Here is a 7,849-nt window from a genome sequence, read left to right as displayed (position 1 = left end):
TTGCTAACCAATCTCCTGTGGGGGACTTCATCAAAAGTCTTCTGAAAATCCAAGTATACCATGTCCACCAACTCCCCTTTATCAATTCTGTTAGTAACATCTTCAAAAACACCAACAGGTTCATCAAACATGATTTCCCATTCATAAATCTGTGTTGCCAAATCAGATAATTATTATCCAAGTATCCATTTATCACATCCTTTAGAATAGATTCTAGCATTTTCCCAACGAATGATGTAATGTCCTTATTCCCTGTTTTCTCTCTTCCTCCCTTCTTAAATATTGGGGTAACATTTGCGACCTTCCAGTCTGCAGGAATCGCTCCAGAATCTATAGAATTTTGGAAGATGATCACCAATGCATCCACTATCTCCATAGTGACCTCTTTCAACACTCTGGGATGTAGAATATCAGGTCCTGGAGATGTATCAACCTTCAGGCCCATTCATTTTCCCAATAAAACCTTCGTACTCATACTAATTTTCTTCAATTCCTCATTCCCCTCATCCTTTGGATCTCTAATTCTGGGAGATTTCTTGCATCTTCCTCAGTGAAGACAGACACAAAGTAATCATTTAGCTTCTCTGCCATTTCTCTATTCCCCATTATAAATTCTCCTGACTCTGCCTGTAATGGACTCACATTTGTCTTAGCCGAACATTTCCTATTTACGTACCCCTAGTAGATTTTACAGTCCGTTGTTATATTTTCTGTGAACTTCCATTCATTCTATTCTTGCTTTCTTTACCAATTCCTTCGTTCTCTTTTGCTGTATTCTAAAATCCTCCCAATCCTCAGGTTTACTACTATTTATGGCAACTTTATAGGCCTTTTCTTTTAATCTTATACAATCCCTAACTTCCTTTGTTATCCACAGTTGACTGCCTTTACTTTTGGGGTTTTTGTGCCTTGAGGAATGCATGGTTGCTGTGAACTATGTAATATTTCTTTAAAAGACTATTCATTGCCTACGTACTGTCATACCTTTTAATGTATTTTCCCAAGCTACTTCAGCCAATTTGCCCCTGATACCTTCATAATTTTCTTTGTTCAAATTCAACACCCTAGCTTCACATTGAACTGCCTCACTTTCAAACATCATGTAAAATTTTATCATGTTATGGTCATTCATCCCTAAAGGTTCTTTTATAACAAGATTATTAATTAGCCCTTTCTCATTTCATAAAACTAGATTAAAATAGCCTGTTCTTTAGTCGGTTCCTTAACATACTGCTCTAGAAAACCATCCCAACCACACTCCAGAAACTCATCCTCCACAGCATTAGTGCTCATTAGGTTTACCCAGTCTATATGCAGATTGAAGTCACCCATGATTACTGTATTATCCATGCACATGCTTCTCTAATCTCCTGATTATTATGATGCCCCACACTACTAGTACTGTTTGGTGACCCTATAAACAACTCATAACAATGTTTGCTGCCCCTTGCTCTTTCTTAGCTCCACCCAAATAGATTTCACATTTTGTTCTTCTGATCTGAAATCCTTCCTTACTAATGTACTAATCCCATTCCTTATTAGCAGTGCAACGCCACCTCCTCTTCCTTTTTGCCGAAATGTCGAATATCCTTGAATATTCAGTTTCCAGTCTTCGTCACCCCGTAGCCACGTTTCTGTTATGGCGATTAGATCATACCCATTTATTGCTATTTGGGTCTTTAAATCATCTACCTTATTGCGAAAGCTGTGTGCCTTCAGGTAGAGTGCCCTTAACCTTGTCTTCTTGATATTATTCTGTATTCTAAGCCTAGTTGATGCTTGCTTTTGTTTTGCCTGCCTTCTAATGTTACTTGCTACTTTTCTACCTTCTGTCACCAGCTTTACTTCCTTCCAATTTGAGATACCCCTCACGTTCCCATCCCCCTGACAAGCCAGTTTAAACCCTCCCCAACAGCACTAACAAATCTCCCTGTGAGGATATTAGTCCTGGTCCGAGATGTAATAATATTTGGAACAGTCATCTGCCAAACTAAAGTTTCTATTTTATCTCATTTTCACTTCCCCCCCATCAAAGAAAGAGGAAGTGAAATCAGAACAGTGTCAGTGTGTGGCACAGAGTGTGCATGTCTGTGTGGGAGTGGGGATGGAGGGGGGCTAGGGCAAGGGTTGTATTTGCAATAAAGCCCATTTTCAGAGTTGTAGAGAGTTGTTTGATGTTCTGTGTTGTTACTGTAGCCCATCCCCATCTCTCACTGACCCTCCTACCCAGTGCACCCGCTGGGGACTATCCTCGCTAACCATCTCATCCTGCCTACCCGACCCACCATTGCCTCTGCCAGTGGATCAGCTCTCACCACCCCGCTTCACATGCCCTTCCAGAATATCTGTTCAATTGTGAGTAAGGCCTTTGCCATCCTGGACCTTATTGAGGATGAGTTCATCGACATCATGGCCTTGATGGAAACATGGATTGAGAGTGGCAACATCTTGTCCTTTACTGAAGCCTCCTGGCCTACTTATACCTTCCTGCACCTGCCCTGCCCAGACCACCACAGTGATGGTGTGGCCTCATCACCAAGTCACAAGTCTTTCCTCCATTCCTCTGATACCTTCTCCCCTTTCGAACACTTCACCTTGTTCCACCTCTCCACCCTCTGCATTAAAGTCCTCGCTGTACTCTGCCTCCCAAGCCCTACCTCGAGTTTCTCACTGAGGTATCCTCAATCCTTGCCTCTCAGCCTCTGCACTGTGTGACTCCTCACTTTAGTTCTAACCATCTCAAATTATCTTGCCTTTTCTCTTGAATGCATTGACCTCCTGCCTTCCCTTGATCTCTTCCTCCACATAAACTCTTTTATCCATATTCATGCCCACCCTCTTGAAGTTGCCTTCTCCCGTCACCTCTCCACTGCCTTCGATGAGGTCATCTCTGACCAGTTCCTTACTTTCCTTGTAACTCACAATCTCTTCCATCCAACTTTCTTTTTCATCTATCCCTGCATGAAACCTTCCCCCAGATCAGTGCTTACAAATTCCCAACTCTCTGGTCTTTACCCTGTATTTGTCACAATATTTTTGCAGCTACTATTCTGTCTAATCACTCCCTCACCTCCATCTTTTATGCTCTCATCTCCAGTGAAACCTTAACTCTCTCCTTACCCTGGTGTGGTCCTGATCTCTGTTTGCTCAAGTCCAAGGCCTCACATTTGAGCATATCTGGCTCAAAGCTAGTTTAACCGACATCACCAGATCTGGCTTGACCACATCTCATGTCATCAGGCCTCACTCCTCTATACCAGAACAGCTCAACACTTCAGGTTTGTTCCGGACAGCAAAGATAAGCAGATTATTTTCCTCCACTATAAACCATCTTTCTAAACCCCTCTCCCCTGCTCCCTCCACCCTCACCTCCAACAAGTTTGTGGATGACACTAAACTTGGAAGTATTGTGAACTGTGAGGAGGGTGGTGATAAACTTCAAGGGAACGTGCAGGATGGTGGAATGGGCAGACAGGTGGCAGATGGAATTTAATGCAGAGAAGTGTGAAGTGATCCATTCTGTTCGGAAGAATGGAGAGAGAGGCAATGTAAAATAAAGAGCACAATTCTAAACAGAGTACAGGAGCAGAGGGACCTGGGAGTACATGTGCACAAATCATTGCTGGTGGAAGGCAGGTTGAGAAAGCAGTTAATAAAGCAGATGGGATCCTGGGCTTTATAAATAGGGACATCAAGTACAAAAGCAAGGAAGTTAAGATAAACCTGTATAAAACACCGGTTCATAAGATGATAAGAACTTTCGAAATAAGAGCAGAAGTAGGCCCTTCGGCCCCTCGAGCTAGCTCCACCATTCAATAAGATTATGGCTGATCTGATCCTGGCCTCAACTCCACTTTCCTGTCTGCCCCCACAACTCTTGACTCCTTTGTAGATCAAATATCTATCTAACTCAGCCTTGAATATATTCAGTGCCCCGGCCTCCACTGCTCTCTGGGAAAGAGAATTCCAAAGATTAACGACCCTCTGAGAGAAGAAATTCTTCCTCATCTCGGTCTTAAATGGGAGACCCCTTATTCTGAAACTATGCCCCCAAGATCTAGATTCCCTCATGAGGGGAAACATCCTCTCGGCATCTACCCTCAGAATCTTATACGTTTCAATAGGATCATCTCTCGTCCTTTTCCATTCCAATAAGTATCGGCCCAACGTGCTCAACCTTTCTTAGAAGTCCAGTTCTGGGCATCATACTTTAGGAAGGATGTGAAGGTATTAGAGTGTGTGTGGAAATGATTCACGAGAATCGTTCCAGGGATGCCGAACTTCAGATATGTTTGGAAAAGCTGCGTCTGCTCTCCTTGGAGAGGAGATTTGATAGAGGTGTTCAAAATCATGAGGGATCTGGACAGAGTGGATAGGGAGATACTATTCCCATTGGTGGAAGGGTTGAGAACCACAGGACACTGATTTAAAGTAATTAGTAAGAGAAGCAACAGCGACATGAGGATATGTTTTTTGTGCAGCGAGTGGTTAGGATCTGGAATGCACTGGCTGAGAGTCTGATGGTAGCAGGCTTTCAAAAGGGAATTGGATAATTATCTGAAGATGAAAAATATTGCAGGTTTACAGGGAAAGGGTGGTGTAGTGGCACTAGCTGAGTTGCTCGTGCAGAGAGCCAGCACAGACAAAATGGGCCAAATGGCCTCCTTCTGTGCTGTAACCATTCTGTGAACTGTGAGGAGCTCATGTACTTTTGTCATCAAGTTGAGACGATTTGATAAGCTGCCTCTGCTTTCTTCCTTCCTTCCCCTCGATCACCAGGCCAAACCTACCCCAGGCTTCTTCCTGTCCTAGCCCTAGACTCCACCTTCTGCTAGTTTCTCTATCTCTTCTCATGTTCTCTCAAAGTTTATCTTGCCCAAGAGATCCACCTCTTGTTCCTTTGACCCCTTTCCTCTAAACTTTTCTTCCTGGCTCCCATGTTGGCTGATATTGCTAACCATTCTCTCTTTGCAAGTACTGTGCTCCGCCCCTTAAAAGCTGCCATTATCACCCTCCACTTCAAAAAAAAAAACTTACCTTTGATCTCTGTCTTTGCATACTACCGCCTCATCTCCAAAATCGCTTAATTGTTGCCGCTTCCCAAATTCATGTCCATCTTTCCTGAAGCTCCATGTTTGAATACCTCAGATTTCTACCCTTGTCACAGTACTAACACAGCCCTTAGCAAAGTCATAAATTACATCCTTTGTGACTGAGACGAGCATACACTACCCTTCCTCAACCACTCTCTCACCTTTGGCACAGGTAACTAAACCATCCTGCTCCAAAACCTCTCCTCTGTGATCCACTTGCCCATCTGATTATAGCTGGAGCATCTTGATCTTTTGTTTCTAATTCTCAGTTATCTTGAGTTTCTGAAGGATCCTTCACCCTCATCTGCAGGCACATAGTTAGCTTCAACACATACACTGATGCCATTCAGATCCACTGCTCCAACACCTCTCTCGACCCCTCCACTGTCTCTGTTTATTCTTTTTGGACTGCTTGTCTAGTGTCCAGTTTTGGATCAGCAGCAATTTCCTCCTGCTAAATATTGGGAAAACTGAAGCCGTTATCTTTGGGAAGTAAGGATGGAAGGAAATTAAGTCATGAAGAGGACATAAGGAGTCTGCAAAGGGATATAGATGGGCTAAGTGAGTGGGCAAAAATTTGGCAGTGTATAATGTGGGAAAATGTGAACTTATCCACTTGGCAGGAAGAACCGTGAAGCAGCATATTATTTAAATGGAGAGAGACTGCAGAACTCGAAGGTACAGAGGGAGCTGGGTGTCCTGGTACATAAACACAAATGGTTAATAAAAGCAATATACTTCAGATGCTGGAAATCTGAAATAAAAACAAGAAAGGCTGGAAATACTCAGCAGGTTTGGCAACATCTGTGGAGAGAGAAGCAGAGTTATCGTAAAAGGTTGCTATGTAGGTAGAGCAAGAGAATAGGAAGGCAAATGGAATGTTGCCGTTTATGGTATTTGTATATGGTATTGGTGAGACCATATCTGGAGTACTGTGTACAGTTTTGGTCTCCTCATTTGAGAAAGGATATAAATGCATTAGAGGCAGTTCAGAGAAGGTTCACTCACTTGACCCTGAGCTGAGCTTTCAACCCCATATTCTCTTTATCACAAAGATCACTATCCTCACCTGTATATCAATGCCTGCCTACACCCCTACTTTAGCCTATCTGCCACTGAAACTCTCATGCATGTTCTTGTTACCTACAGATCTGACTATTCCAATGTTCTCCTGGCTGGCCTCATGAACTCCATCCTCCATGAACTTCAACTCATCCAAAACTTACCTGCTCCGATACAGCCTTCCCAGCAATGGCTTCTCTTCCCACTGTTACCTCTGGAGTCCCCCGAGGATATTTTCTTGGTCTGCTCCTGTTTCGCATCTACTTACTGTCCATTGGTGACATTTTCTGCAGACATAACTGTAAGACATAACCTTCTACTCCTTGATTGTTTGGATACAAGAATTACAAAAAATAATGAGACAACACACAAATCACATATTAAATACTAGGTTTCATACAGATATCAGTTAGCAATACAATATATCCATTAGACACAAATACATTACAAGGAGTTATACATATGATCACTCAGTGAGCAGTCACTTCCCGTTTATCGCCCTCTTCAACAACTGATCAAGCTGCTTGGCTGCAGCACCAAATCAGTCTTTATGACAATTTTTACACCTTTCTTTTCCAAGGTGGGCCGGATGTTCTGTTGGCAAGATCATACTGTCCTATCAAAATCTAAGCTAAATTGTCCAATGAGGTGTCTCATTCTTTGTTCAAACCAGGATATTAGAGACTGCCTTGATGATGAGCATATGTTTACATTTCCTTCAGTAATTTCATGACTGGACGTTACAGATGCCATCAAGATCTTTATCAGCAAACACAATAACACCTTCCTTTCCTGGTCTCCTTCACATTTTAAAACCAAAGGACAACTAAACAATGAGTCCCATCAAGTTACTGACTTGTTACAAATTGTTGCTGAGTGAATTAAAGATAGACTTTTTCTGATGTGTATAAAAACACAGCATTCTTGTGGAGTTAGTTCCTTGACATTTCAAAAGGTGGCAAATTCTGACATCAGTCAATGTCAAAACACTTTGGACCACTTAGTCCAGCTGAATTAGCATTTTTCTTAAAACATGCTCAGTCACGTCAATCGCTTATCTTCATGGATCCAGGCACCATAGTTCCATATGTTTGCATATGTGAAGCATCGCTAACTTGGCATGAAAGTGATGTATAGCTTTGAAGTATGTGCAGTTATTGGTTTTTATTACTTCCCTGCTTTTTGCTAAATATTCTATAGCTTTAAAGTGTTTTTTCAGCAGTGACTGCTTATCTGTAATGAAAAACAGCTTGCAGCTCTCAACAGGTTACTTTAGCTCAAAATGCCCTTTTAGCCTTCGCAATGCACATGGCCAGATTGTTAGTTTTCTGTATTTCATTTAAACTACTGATGCTCGCGAATTGTATAGCCTAATATTGCGCTATACTGGAAATCTCGACTCACTAGGTGAGTATTTGGAACTTCACCCTTTGTGACCCACTGTTATAGGTTGCCTTGAAGTGCTTGATCAGGCAGTGCTCACCTTGAACTATCGAAGGGTGTTAAAACTCGAGCACAACCCTTGCCAGGCAGCCCTGTTACACACTTGCTGAAACTGATTCTACCTGGGTTATCTGAGCAGAGTTCAAGGATCCAAGCACCGCAGTCAGGCCTATTCGACCAAATTCTCCTAGAGTCTTACAAGCTGGAGTAGTCCAGTCATGAACCAGAGTTTTTATTTTGTCTCTCTTCAG

This window comes from Heterodontus francisci, chromosome 29, assembly GCF_036365525.1.
Source record: "Heterodontus francisci isolate sHetFra1 chromosome 29, sHetFra1.hap1, whole genome shotgun sequence".
NCBI classification, from domain to species: Eukaryota; Metazoa; Chordata; class Chondrichthyes; order Heterodontiformes; family Heterodontidae; genus Heterodontus; species Heterodontus francisci.
Note: the sequence above shows the minus strand (reverse complement) of the source record.